We start from the raw sequence: 14,234 nt of genomic DNA on the forward strand, positions 1-14,234 counted from the left end.
AAGTGGGACAGGAAGATGTGAAAATGGTGTTTGTCTTCACTATAATCTTCCCATGATGGGAATATATGCACGTAGTCCCTAAAAATATTGAAAGCATTATCTTTTAAGCTGGGAATAACTGGAATGGGGTTCCAATCTGCAGGAATTGGCCGTCTCTGAAGTTGGGATAGGTCTTCGGCCGATGGACTTGCTGTACTTTTTGCTGGAGTGGGATTTTTCTGTGGTACAAGTGGTGCTATGGCAACTGAAATCGGCATACCTTTTGCTCGAGTGCAGGTCATGTGCTGTGGGGCTAGTGGTGTGGCCAGTGAAGTATGGGTACAGTTTGCTGGAGTCGGTCCTACGTTTAGTGTCAGTCGTTGTAAAGCCAATATACGTGGGGTGTTGTCTGATTTCTCCGGCACTACCATGTTTTTCAAGGACTTTGCTGGTGCTCCTTCAGGTTTGGCAATCACCCTGTTCCTTTTTGATGTTTGATGCACAAGAACAACATTTGAGTGAAAAAACATGGTATGATGATAGATGGAATATGTATTGATAATGGATAGGCATGGCATCTTGACATATATGATGAGTAAACTAAGCAGATGGTGGTGCAACAAAGTAGAAGAAATGTAAGACAACTTATGCAAGATACGCGCAATCAATAAAACCTTGCCAAATTATAACAGGCACTTTGATGGGTGAACAGGACAGGCCATCTGTCTTTGACTCCTCGAGGTCCGAACAGTCATTAGGATCATATTCTGAACAAGAATCTATAGGTGGTAAGCGTATGAGTTTCATCGCATCCAGAATGGCACTCAATGCCTTGGTGCCAATTTTGTAAGTCGTTGCAGTGTTCCACAATATTCTTCTGATGCGCAGATTCTGATATTCACTATGATTATATATAATATTTGAGAAGCATGAAAACATAAATAGTAGTGAGACTATCTTTGTAATGCAGAGGATATTCTAATATAGGGGCGCCTTGTAAACCCTTGTGTGCTATCACTAGATTCTGATGAGAGAGCCCATGTGTCCTGTAATATGGTGCATGCATTAATATAATCTGGCATAAGTACACAAAAAATAGGCTCCAGAAGTAAGGATAGTTGGCAGATGATAGGTTCATAATATATTGTATAGAGAGTTTTATTGCCAAACCATGATAACAAGAGCACACAACAACTAGGCAGATCATAGTGTACATAAAAGGGGTACACCATAACCAGGATATATAAATCAGGAAAGTGGAACTGGATGGAAAATATGGCGTTGTATTGCCGCTACTAATTGAAAGCCTATCGATCACGTATAGGCCAGCTCTATCAGCTGTTGACTGTAGATGTCCCTGCTCCCCTTCCTGACAAGGAACATACTGTACGTACTAAATACAGAATAACAAAAGAGGAACATGTTAAAGAACAGAAGAGGAAGCATATTCTCGAGGTTCCGCTTCATTGCATACAATGTTGGTTGCCCACTCATGATGAATCATAGCACCCAAAGAAATGCAATTCCATGCTGCCTCTCTATATGTGGCGACGTGCATTTGGAAAATCAAGTGGGAGCATTACCTGACCAATTAAATGTGTGTCTGTTAACTAATATCAGCATCATATCACAATTCTTATTTGAAGAAGTAATCTTTGGACTTATGATTGGTGTGTTGTTTAGCTTCAAGAGTGGACTGCTGCTAGTGCGACACAAAGCAGCTACACAGATCATAGTGTAGATATAACAGGAAAACCGTAATCATCATAAGTAAAATCAGCAAAGCGGAACTTGTTGGAAAATACAGGCTACTATTGCTGGTACGGCTAGAAAGGCTTCGGATACCAGCTCTCTTCAACTGAAGGTGCGATACTGTTAATATCAGTGTAACTCTCAAAGGAGACACAGCTCCCCGCATTTCCTTGCTAATCTTATTGGATTCAAGTGCATAGGCCACTACAATTCCTATTCCTATGTTCACAAAATCCTATGAATCAAAGAGGCCCGCAGAGTTCAAAGTCTCCATCACAACCGACCAAATAGACCTCTACACTACAAATGTCCCTGCTCATATTCACTACAAGGAACATACTGTACTACTATCATACTCTCTCCATTCCAAGATATAAGTCTGTAGAGATTTCTGCTATGGATCACATACGGATGTATACAGATACATTTTAGAGTGTAGATTCACTCATTTTGCTCCATATGTATTCCATGGTGGAATCTATACAAAGACTTGTATTTAGGAACGGAGAGAGTACTTATTAAAGAAGAACGGAAGAGGAACATGCTAAAGAAGAGCAAGCAGATTTTGGATAATAAAATGTTCGTTGCGCAGTGCCCACACATGATGAACCAGAGTGCATTAAGAATTCAACTCCCTGTTGTTTCTCTATATGTGGTGCACGTGCTTTTCGAAAGTAAAGTAGGAGCATTAGCTGACCAATTAAACGTTATCTGTTTTAGTAACATCAGCATCATATCAGATTCGTATTTGAGCAACAAGTTTGGAATTATGAGTGGCACATTATTTATCTTGATGGATTCAGGAGCAGTGCTAAGCAGCTACGATGATGGTACTAAATATAAAGGCATGTCTGCATGCAAGTCCCGTGACTTTTTTCATTTGGGTCGGTCGACCATTTCAGGCGGTTGGATGAAGATCCTACGTCGCCCAACCCTTCTTCTTCCTCGTCTCTGATTCTTCCCATGCAGAACACAGCAAGGGCCGCCGGCCGAACCACCGGCCCCGACCTTCCTGCCCTCCCCTGAACCGCCCCACCGCATGTGTTCCTCCGCCACCCCAACCCACCCCCACCCCCACCCGCGTCGAGTTTCCTCGTTCAGCGAGGCCCCACCACCGCCAGGCCACCGCCCCCCGCAACCACCATCCCCACCCGTGCCCCTTCCTTAGCACTGGCGAACTCCGGCGAGCTCCCAAAAATTGATTGACCCAATTTTGAAATTTAGTATATTGTCATTTAACTAGTGTGGAATATAAAAGGGGAAAACCATAAGCATAGCGAGTATAGTGTTGAGCATGCCATCGCGGATCTGAAGGTGCAAACCGGACAAAGGCAACTTCGCAACCAATGTTTGCTTTCAACTAACAAGTAAGTGATGGACAAGAAATCAGAGTAAAGCAGTGGTGATATATTTTCTTGCTGCGATAAATAAGTTGAGCAGATACAAAAGAGTACCGCCTCTGGTGCGGCGCCGTGTATGCATCTACTGAGAATTCGACGGTGTTGCGGTAGCGATGGCTGTCGGTGACGTGGAAGCAGATCTAGAAGGGTAGACAATGGCGGCGAGGGAAATATCCCGGCGCAGTGGATGATATGGTCATAGGAGTGGCGCCGGCAAGGTGGACGACGGCGGGGATGAAGCGAGAGGACGGGATGCAAAGATCCCGGTCCGAAGCCGTGGATGAGAGAGGTCGACCTCTTGTACTGGACGATGGCGTCAGGGTATTAGCTCCGGCATAGTGGAGGAGGAGGGCGGTCGATGGGTTGGCGGACGGAGGAGGCTGGGGTGGAGAGGGTGTTTTGGCGCCCACGGAGTACGAATGGGTAAATGGAGGGAGAGAGGAAGGGGGAACCATGTCTTCAGGGCGCGCTTGTCTCAAATGCAAGGAAATTTACAAACTTAGCCCCTGTTTAAAATTTCCTACATCACAGCAATATTAGTCGGTTAGGGATAGGACGGTAATCTCACATACACCAAATATTTGCCGACGAGAGTTTGTTTTGGCGCCCACCGTGTATGAATTGGGGAGGGAGTCGATTTCGGCCGAGGAGACACTGTGTTTTGGCGCCCATCGTGTATGAATCCGGATGAGAGGCGGTTATGTCATGTTTGAGTGAAATTACAAACCTACCCCTATCGAAACCTATAGAAATCGAGTCGATAGGATTTGCATGTCAGGGATAGGCAGTAATTTCCATCTTGTAGATTTTGGTTTCAGGCGGTTACTGTGACTTTCCTCGCTTTGTTCAAATTTTTGCAAAGCAAGAGTGCATGTTTACCGTGTCAACTCAATTCGAATCCAGTTTGTATTTTATTTTTGTTCGGGCAGGATCCATTTTTGATTGGAATAAAATTCTATATACATCACTTTTTTATATATACTTTCAAAAGCACAACAAAGAATTCTGCTCCTTTATATATAATATGATTTACAAATACAATGATCTCAAAATCATAAGGTTGAATTCAAAAAATTTAAACCAAATTATGTTCTACTAAAATGTATGGATCAGTAATATCTACATATTAAATAACATAGATGCGCGTGAATTCATATGAGTATGCATGTTTGATAGATCAATTTTGGTTCGAGTATGAATTACATGTATCATCATCTCGAATTCAAATATTTGAATCCCTTTTATGTTGACATTTTCTATACACGCAACTAAATATTTGAATCTCCTTTCGTGCCCATCTCTCTCGCATGCTCCTTCATGTAGATACCACTCTCTTTTCTCCAACTCACCTGCATGCTCACTTCATGTTTCTCCTATTTTCGCAAACATGGTCTCTTGACGTCTCCCTTGAGAAGTGTCACACTCTCCCTATTATTATACATTACACGGTTTTCATTATCTCTCACGTATCTACCGTTCTCTGGTATCACTAGGTACCTAAGCTTTAATTTTCACCGCCACACACACACACACACTCTCACTCGTCTTTCACTTTATCTTTCTCTCTATGGGGTTCTCTCACACACCCTATATCTCTCTAGATATGACTCATACCACTAAAATTACTCTCTCCTGCAGATACACCATTTGTTGCGGTCTCCTTTACGTCTCCATCCCAGTTATAAAACTGACATTATTCATTTGTTTACCGATCAGACAAACTCCCCCCCCTCTCTCTCAGAACTCATGCTTCCACTCCCCTTCCCGACTACCATCTATCTCACACATGCACAAAACTCTCGCTTTTGCACCCCCGACTCATATTTCTCTCACAAACATTGATCGACTAGCCTCCAGATAGGTTTATACACCCGCACACTCATGCTTCCACTATCGCGTACATGTCTCTCTCGCCCCTTGTATCTATGGTGATTTTTCATCCCTTCTTGAGACACGCCCTCTCGATCATGCACACACACACTATCACCTCATTTTAAGCTGATACCTCTCACACACACACTCTTTATGTCTTTGTCACACATGCACTCCATCCTCCTCCTCTCTCCCTCTCTCACACACACAACACACACACATGGGCTTTTTGCAACAACTAGCAAGATGCCCATGCATTGCATGGAACAACAAGATGCATCTGTATGAGTAGTTTATCTTGTGGGAGAAAAGGATGAATGAGGGAAGGCCTTATTTGCAAATGTGGAGAGGGGTGTGCATATCTTTTTGCAAAATTGCCATAGTTTCCTTCCTATCCGCCAGATATAAATCGGCCGGCCTATATTGCAGGATGGCAGGCACACCATCATCACCAACTTTGTTTTTTATCTCTACTCTTATAAAAAGTAGAGTTGGTGATGATGGTGTGCCTGCCATCTTGCAATACAGGCCGTCCGATCTATATCTAACGGATAGGAAGGACACTATGACAATTTACCCGCACTCCTCTTCACATTTGCAGATAAGGCCTTCCCTCATTCATCCTTTTCTCCCACAAGATCTTGATGTTCCGTGCAACGCACGGGCATCTTGCTAGTGCATGTAAAAATCTTTGTCATTTAGTACTAGTGTTCATGGATGCATGCAATGCGATAATGCATTGGTAAACACATTTTTTTTGTGAAGAACGAGAGCATTAATTGAGTACTTTTGCAGACTACAAAAACTATTCCACCGTCAAAGTAAGAGTAGAAATTAGAGATATACCACTTCTTGAATCTTGAAACCAACCACATTCCTCCCTTATCTCATCAAAACGGTCAAAGGAATATATTTTGAGTGAAACATAACATATTTTTAGTGATATACGTATTTCAAAACTAGACTCTTTTTCTATCAAATCAATGAATATGTATTAATCTACTTTGATCGTGTGGCAATGCATTGGCACATAGCTAGTAGTTATTACTACTGTATAATTTTTTGGACACCAGACAAACGATGGAGTACATATACTAAGAGAAGAGGCGTACGCACGTAGTCGATCTCTCACTGTCTCGCACACATGAGAGTTACATAAAGACACCGTTAACAAATAAACCCTAAAACCCTAGGTGCATGATTGCTACATGCACGGGTACCGGGTACGTGGTGGAGCGCACCTTTGTAGGAATAGTCAGCTCGCGTGATAATTTGATCTATAGGAGTTGATGGTTGGGACCACACAGGTGAAGGACCTAGAGGCGCTGGCTCGCCAGTCGCCACTGATCGGTAGCCATGTTTAAAATATCATTTTTTAGCAGGGTAAGAGTTCCGATTTTCAATGGCGCGTTATAAGTACTAAGTAGTTTTTAGAACGATTGGTATGGAGCAAAAATGGAATTCATAACTACTACCTCCTTGGCGTATGGTTGTATGGGTTTATGTTGCGAGATGTTGAACCTGGTAGTTCTAGGGCAAATATTATGGTTTCGATGTTGGTTTTCAGTAATGAAAATCGGAAGGGGGAAGCCCTTCTTTGATAAAAAAAACTACTACCTTCATCCTGGTTTACTAGTCCCCATTGTATTTTGGGTCAAATTTTGTCCACGAATTTTACTTGTAAAATGTGAATGGAAAACGAGATTTTGTTATACCCAAACAAAAAAGGACTGGAGGGAGTGATTGCTCTGACACGGACGCGACCTCTCATAGCGCAGGCATTGAACCTTCGCACCGGCCAAGAGGGCCCCACTCGCTGTAGGCCAGGCTGAACATGCCTCCTCGCCGCGTGCAACCGGCTTCAGACTGCCCCACTCGCCTCCATTGAATTCGCGCGTGTGCCAACAACACGTCCTTCTGCAAGCCGACCGGCATTTTAGAACACAACGTCGGTTGGCTCCTCTTGTCCGCTCACTATTTAAACGAGGCCAGACGCCTGGCAAGAACCGCACCACACCGTTGCTCCCCTTATCCTCCTTGCACCATTTTCTCCACACTCTCCATAGCATCCAGTGAGCAGGGAGATGAGTTCTCTAGCATAAAAGTCGGATGGGTGCCCCGACAAGCCAGGAAACTCGCTGCCCCACCTCCCTCCCGCCCCATGTCGTCAGTACCATGGGCGAGGCTTCAGGCGGGCAAGCGAAAGGAGCAAGTCGCCGCTCCAAGCTGGCCCCTGGTGCATCAACTCGACGCTCCAAGCTTGCTCGCGGAGGAGTGGCCAGTTGTTGCACGCCGGCACACGGGGCACCATGGTGTCCAGTGCACCATGGTTGGCCGCGCCATCCGACGCAAATGTTGGCAGAACCGGGGCATGCCGGTGGAGGTGGCCAACATGTTTGCTGCCACCGCTGACACTGAGGAATAGTAGACCAGGGGAGCCGCCGGCACTCTGAACCCACGAATTCTACGACCACCTCGTCGCCGGCATAGACACCCGGTGTGTTGCCCGGTTTGGCTCAAAACATCATGGACCCCAGCCACGGCCGGCATTAGAAATTATACCTGCTTCCAGAAGTTATTCATGATTAGTCAAAAAATGACCAAAATATAATTAATTACGCATGGTCTTGACTTGTTGTGCTCACACTGGTAGTGGGAACTAGAGGTTTTTCTTTATTTATAACTCTCCTCACATTTTTTTGGATTTGAAGTGAATCATGGTTGTGGACATTATCTATGAATGTGTAGATATCTGTGAACATGAGTTTGATGTGGAAGTTGAACTTGGAATGTTGGGCTTGCGCATGAACTATACCATGTCCAATGCTTCGTCTATTAATGTTTGGAAAGTAATTGTTGTTATTACATGACCTGAGAAAAAAATACTTTGTGCCACATCAGTAGATGCACGGACATCACAACAGGCATGCTGACTGGATAAACATTTGAACCTAGCTATTATGAAGGAAAATTTGCATTGACAACAATTTTAGATAGCAGGAGATGCCTAGCCTGCTCTGCCTCTGCTAGCTTCTTTCTGGATTCTTCCTTCTCTTCTTTGGCTTGGGTGAAGAGAGCATCTGATTGCTCTTTTCACTTCTTCAGGAACTCAACTACATTCTCAAGGGCTGTTGCATGCTTTCTTTTAGCCTTTACTAGAGGCACGAGGACACGAACAGTTGACGACTCCACCTGGCTTGTGTGTAATCTGGCATCATCTAGGAATTTGCACCTTGTGTCTAATCCAGCATCATTAGGGAATGGGCACCTTGTGTGTAATCCAGTCTCATTTTGGAAACATGATCTCGAGGTTGACCATACTTCCCTCCTCGCAGGAACTGCATCCTGACATGAAGTTACTTCTTTTTTAGATCAATACTCAGAGCAACCCAGATCCATTTAGTAGAAGCCAGATAATCAGGACTCGGAGAAGTGAATTCAAAAGTAAAAAAATATAAAAACAGACTCCAAGGTGAGAACACCCACTTCCTACATCAAGCTAAAAATGAAAGCATTAGGACGATTAAGACTCTTCTTATTACACATCAAAGAACACGAGGCTAAGAGAAATAGAAACTACAACATATATACATCGAAGAACGCGAGGCTCAACGAAAGTAATTGAAAGGGTGTTACTTAGCAAAGCTCGATTTACAGGTTTGGTGCAGCTCCTCTTTAACTTGTCATGCTCCTTGAAGGTGTCCCCAATATCCCGTGTTTGGTCTTCATTGCTCCTCTGCATGTTCGCACTCGTGGTTTTAAAATCTCAACATGGCAAGAAAAATATACTAGTAATACTCACGCATGTAGTGGGCAACATTAAAGCACTCGTCTCCCATGTTAGAGCATCTCCAATAGAAGCACAATGCAAGGCGCGTTAAAAAAGTGTTTACAGCGCCAGAATAGCTAGTTTTTGCGGGCTCGGAGTGCTGAGATAAAGAAGTAGAGATAGAGAGTAGAGAGTACAGACATAGATAGTTCTCAACATAGATATAACATAGATAGATAAAAAATAGATAGTTCAACTACTCCTCGTTGTCCGACTCCTCCTCGATGATGTCCTCCTCCGATGTCTCAATGTAGGCGGCCAGATACCGATCATCGTCGGAGTCCCAGGGCGACGCTGCTCCTAGCCTCATGTTGAATTGAGTGGCCGTTTTCCGCATATGATTGTCCTCGAGATAGGCGGCTTGCTCCGCCGTCCTCTTCTCCCTCTCCGCCCTCCTTTGCATGTAGAACTCGTGCTCCTTGATGATGTCCTTCGGGAAGCGTTGGCGCCACCGCGCCATTGCTTCCTCGTCCATCTTGGCATCGCCGAGATGGTGCTCCCGCCTCCGATTGTCACGACGATCCTCGTCGGTGATAAGCTGCGGCGGAGGCGCGAGCTCCTGCACGAGATCCCGCGTCGGCACATTGGGGAAGTTCAATGTTCTATGAGGCCACCAGAGGCGCCATGCCGTCGCGTCGTAGATCGGTATCCGCGGCCTCGTGGGCGGTGTCGAAAATGCCAAGGCCGAGGCGCATCCCGTGGAACAGGATCTCAGCGGAGAAGCCACCGGAGGGGCGTGCACGGACGCCGTGGAATCCCCAAGTTTCCCGGTGATGGGCGGCATGGTGGCGCGGCGGCGGTGAGGCGAGAAAGAGCGGGGAGAGAGTGGTGGTGGGGCATAGAGCAGGGAGAGAGCGGTGGCAAGGCACAGAGCGGAGAGAGAGCGGTGGCAAGGCACAGAGCGGTGGGAGGGTGTTGGGTTTTATAAAGCTTGCCGGACGCCGCGCGCCAAAACTACCGCGTGCCCGGCCGCTTTTCCCGCGCATGCGATCCTTTCCCGACGTCCCTGCTATCTCTACTCTCTTCTCTACTATTATATTTATTTTATATTTAATATGGATTTAATATTTATCTCTACTCTTATAAAAACACAGTTGGTGGCGATGGTGTGCCTGCCATCCTGCAATATAGGTCATCCGATTTATATCCGACGGATAGGAAGCAAACTATGGCAATTTTGTAGAAAGATACCCACGCCCCTCTCCAGATTTGCAAAGAAGGCCTTCCCTCGTTCATCCTTTTCTCCCACAAGATAAACTACTCATACAAATGCATCTTGATGTTTCGTGCAACGCATGGGCATCTTGCTAGTTCTAAAAAAACTTTCCATCATTTGCTACACTACTTGTTGCAGATGAAGAACCTACCCAAGCACAGCGCGATACAGGAGCGACGTACAATTACAAGCTGATATTCTGTTGCACAATGGAGGCTATAACCAATTACTTTTACGGGAACAATAGCAACCAGGAAATTTGAAGGGTAGGTATGAACAAAATTGGAACTCCACATGTACTGTTAAGAGATTCAATACAAACATTACCAATCGAGGAGGAGTACGATGGTCGCGGGGGCCTCTATGCATCATGGTCGATAACGGGTGTCGGTTCATTGTCCACAACGGTGGTGCTTCTGCGCTTGGCGCCGGCTTCCGGGAAGCAAATGTGAGACCGTGGAACACAGTGCCGGGGAAGAGGCTCCGTGTACGACGACGGTGGTGGACCGGCTCCAGTGCGGCGTATGACATCATCGATGAGGTAGATGCGCTGTAGTGGACGAGTGCGCCGATGTAGAAGGGGAGGAGCACGAAAGCTGCGATGCCATGGAGAAGTCTATTTTGCGGTGGGGATAGAAAATGGGGAGTATTCAGGTGTACTACTCTGGGTGCCGGGGTGGGGTTGGCTGGGTAGGGTGAACCTGAAGTTACCAAAACAGCCCCCTACCAAGCATCATCTGTAGGCCTGTTCTGAAGGGTATGATGGTAACTTCACCCTACTCGAATCAGGGTCACGGGAAATTTTCCCGCCGACCTTAAAATGTTGTGACACTGAACTCCCCGTGTGGCGTGTTGGGTGATTGGGCTAAGCAACTAGCGAGTAGTACTAGTAGTTAGTAGTACTAGTAACTACTAGTACTCTGTCCGTCATTATTAACTATGTATATTAGTTTTGACCGAAGTCAAAGTTCCTAAAGTTTGACCAAGTTTATAGAAAAATATAAACATTTACCATAACAAATATGTATGATGTGAAAGTACATTCAATAATGAATCTAATAGTATTTATTTGTTATTGTATATGTTAATATTTTTTGTTATAAACTTTGTGAGAGTTTACAAAACTTGACTTTGACTAATGCTAATATGCGGACTTAAAATAAAAACGGAGGGAGTACACATTTGTTTTCTTAGTTTGTATTGAATTAATCATTTGTTGTAATTGTGAAATAAGTATATTAGGATACTGACTTTGAATGTAATGGTCTATACAATTTAATAGTTAGAATTATTGTTGAATTCCAAGATGTATACGAGGTGTATAGTACTTCACAATATGCTCAAACTCACATAATCCCAGTCAAATGAAAATCTAAATGCATTTCATAGTTATTACTTTGTAGGATGCAACAAAACCAACCATAACTCTACATCATCCATTATAAAAGCAACATTTTGAACACATCCCAATGTGTGAATGAAACGTGTAGAGAGAGCTTGCGAAGATGGAGCACATAGGACGGGAAAGATTGTATGTATGTGGGCGAGAGAGTAGGAGACAAAGCTAACGAGAGAGAGAGAGAGGGAGAGAGAGAGAAAGGGAGAGGAAGAAGTTAGGTCTGTGAGAAATATGGAGACATGTAACATACGTGAGATGCGTGTGCATCCGGATTTTGTACATGTAGAAGGAGAAGAGACAACAGGTTTGATGAGAGAGCTGGAAAAACATGGACGAGAGAGGAAGGATCTTGTGGGTTGAGAGATTGATAATTTTGTGCGGGAGAGAGAGAGAAGGATTGGTAATTTTGTGCAGGAGAGAGAGGGGGGAGTCAGTCAGCCATCGTCACATCATCCTGCTTCCAAGTGGCCCCGCATTCTCTAGTGGAGTGTGGTCACCGTCTTCGATCTCCTCGATGCCCTCTTTAAAGATTGAGGTGGTGTGCATGCTGGGGTGCAGAGAAGCACAAGCGAGAATGGTCGCCATATAATCTTAGATGGGGATGAATTGTGTGCTCGGGGGAGGGGGAGTGTGTGTGCGGTGTGTGTGTGTGTGTATGTGTGTGTGTGTGTGTCAGATATTGAGAGAAATCAAACCTATGGAGAGAATGTGTGTGTATGACGGAAAGCTACATGCTAAATAGGGTTTTCACGAAGATATTGTGCGTGCGAGATAGAGAGCGATGTGCGGGCCTTGAGGTGGGCAGGGGTCGGGTGAGGGTGTCAAAATGTGTGCGTTGATGCATGTGTTACATGTGATTGTGCGAGGGACGGACGAATCAAGAGAGATGGTTGTTGTGTTACGGATGCTCCTCTCTCTCTCACACACACACACAAGTACAAATAGAAGAATGTTTTCTCATGTATACACAACGTATTGGCATCTCTCTATGTCTCACTCATGCATGATCATTTGCACATTCACACTTCTCTCTGTCTCAGTCACACACACAAAATCAGTATTAAAAAGAACTAGGGCGCACCTAAAATGTCCAAATCCAAATAAACACGAACTGAAGCTAAATTCAAATATATGGAAATATTGTAGCGTGAAGAACTTTTTTAGAAAAAAAAGTTGAGTAATATTCGGGGATTGTTTTCACACACACAAAAAGGTTCGGTGGATGTCCTTCGAGCGCGACATGGTGACACACCGTTCGATCGACCGCGCGGCCGCGGTGCATGCGCTTGCACAAGATTTTGTATCGTTGTTTTGGTAACTAATATAAGTGTTGCCTCAGTCTAATGTTTACGTGTACCAGTATGGTTTTCTTTCAAGTTTGACCAACCCTATATAAAACTAAACCAAGCTCCCATATGCGCACTCATCAATATGCCGCCGCCGTTGCGTATGCCGACGCCTGCCTGCTCCGGCCAACCATTTCTCTCCCATCACCACTGTGTCGCTGCCATCCCTGTGCCATGAAGCCGAAGGCTTGCCCGCTCACGTCGTCTGCAGTCCCTCCTCGTGATGCCGCCGCGCTGCCAAGCACGCGAACAACTGGTGGAGCCGCGTCTATGCACACAGCGTACGAAGAGGAGGACGAGCACGTGCTCGAGCACGCCGGCGAGGAGGAGCTAGCGTGTCATTGTCGTCTCTACCTGCACGGAGGAGGCATGCATGGTGGCTGTCGTGGCGGAAGGTGGTAGCGCCCGCGTCGAGCCCGCAAACCGGGTGCGGACGCGGAATCTACCTTCGAGACCTTGAATGCACGTGGATCCTGCAATCTGAAGGAGCAATTTGGGTCAGTCAACTCTTGTGAGCCATTGGATGCAACATGGATGGCCAGAAGGGCTTCTTCAACCTCTGAAATTGATGCACTGTTCATATTCTCTCTCATGCATCAAGCCGCCAGCCCGCCACACGCCTAACCACCAGCCGCCGCCGCCCCACCCTCCCGTGAACTGCCTTCCACCGCCATGATCCACCCCCACCCCGCCATCTGTTTAACCCTGGCCACGATCCATTTTTTCTGGCAAACTGCATTCCACACCCAACACTCATAAGATAGATCATGGGCACCCTACCACCCTAATATAGATACTGGGGTAGCTTCTCTGTCGTCTTCTTCCTTTGCTCCATCGAACTTCTTCCACAAATCGACCAAATTATACTACTAGTACGTAGTAAGTACAGTAGGAACACGAAGATACGAGCAGTAGTACCAACTACAAGAAGAACAGTAGTAAGACATACTAGTACTGTTGTACGTACTAAAGGGTTCAAATAATGAGAAAGAACATAAACATAGTTCTGCTGGGGGCTCAGCACAACACACCCCTGAAATAAAACTAAGAAACTAGTCTTCTTGACACTGCAATAGAACCAGCATGAGCGACGGCATTGCCACCTTACTCGGAGTCTAAGTCCACGTCCTCAACTTCGTCCTCGTCCCTCTTCCTCTTCCTCTTCGCCGACGCTTATTTGCTTGAACCGGACACTAGGCTCTGCTTCTTCATCCAACCCTTGTAGATATTTAAACAAAGGTAGGCATCCATTGCTGCGTACAGGATGTGATCTTCATCTATTTTCTTCGACTCCCATGCATGATGAAACTCATGGTGAGGTTTGTTCAGTTGAGCGTACGAAGGATCAATCATGGCTACTACCAGGGTCAGCATTGAAGGCTGAGAGGAGGACATCAGGCTTGCCTTCTGGAGATCAAAGGGCTGGCCTACAATGAGGCCT

Source organism: Triticum dicoccoides, chromosome 6A, assembly GCF_002162155.2.
Source record: "Triticum dicoccoides isolate Atlit2015 ecotype Zavitan chromosome 6A, WEW_v2.0, whole genome shotgun sequence".
Lineage (NCBI taxonomy): Eukaryota > Viridiplantae > Streptophyta > Magnoliopsida > Poales > Poaceae > Triticum > Triticum dicoccoides.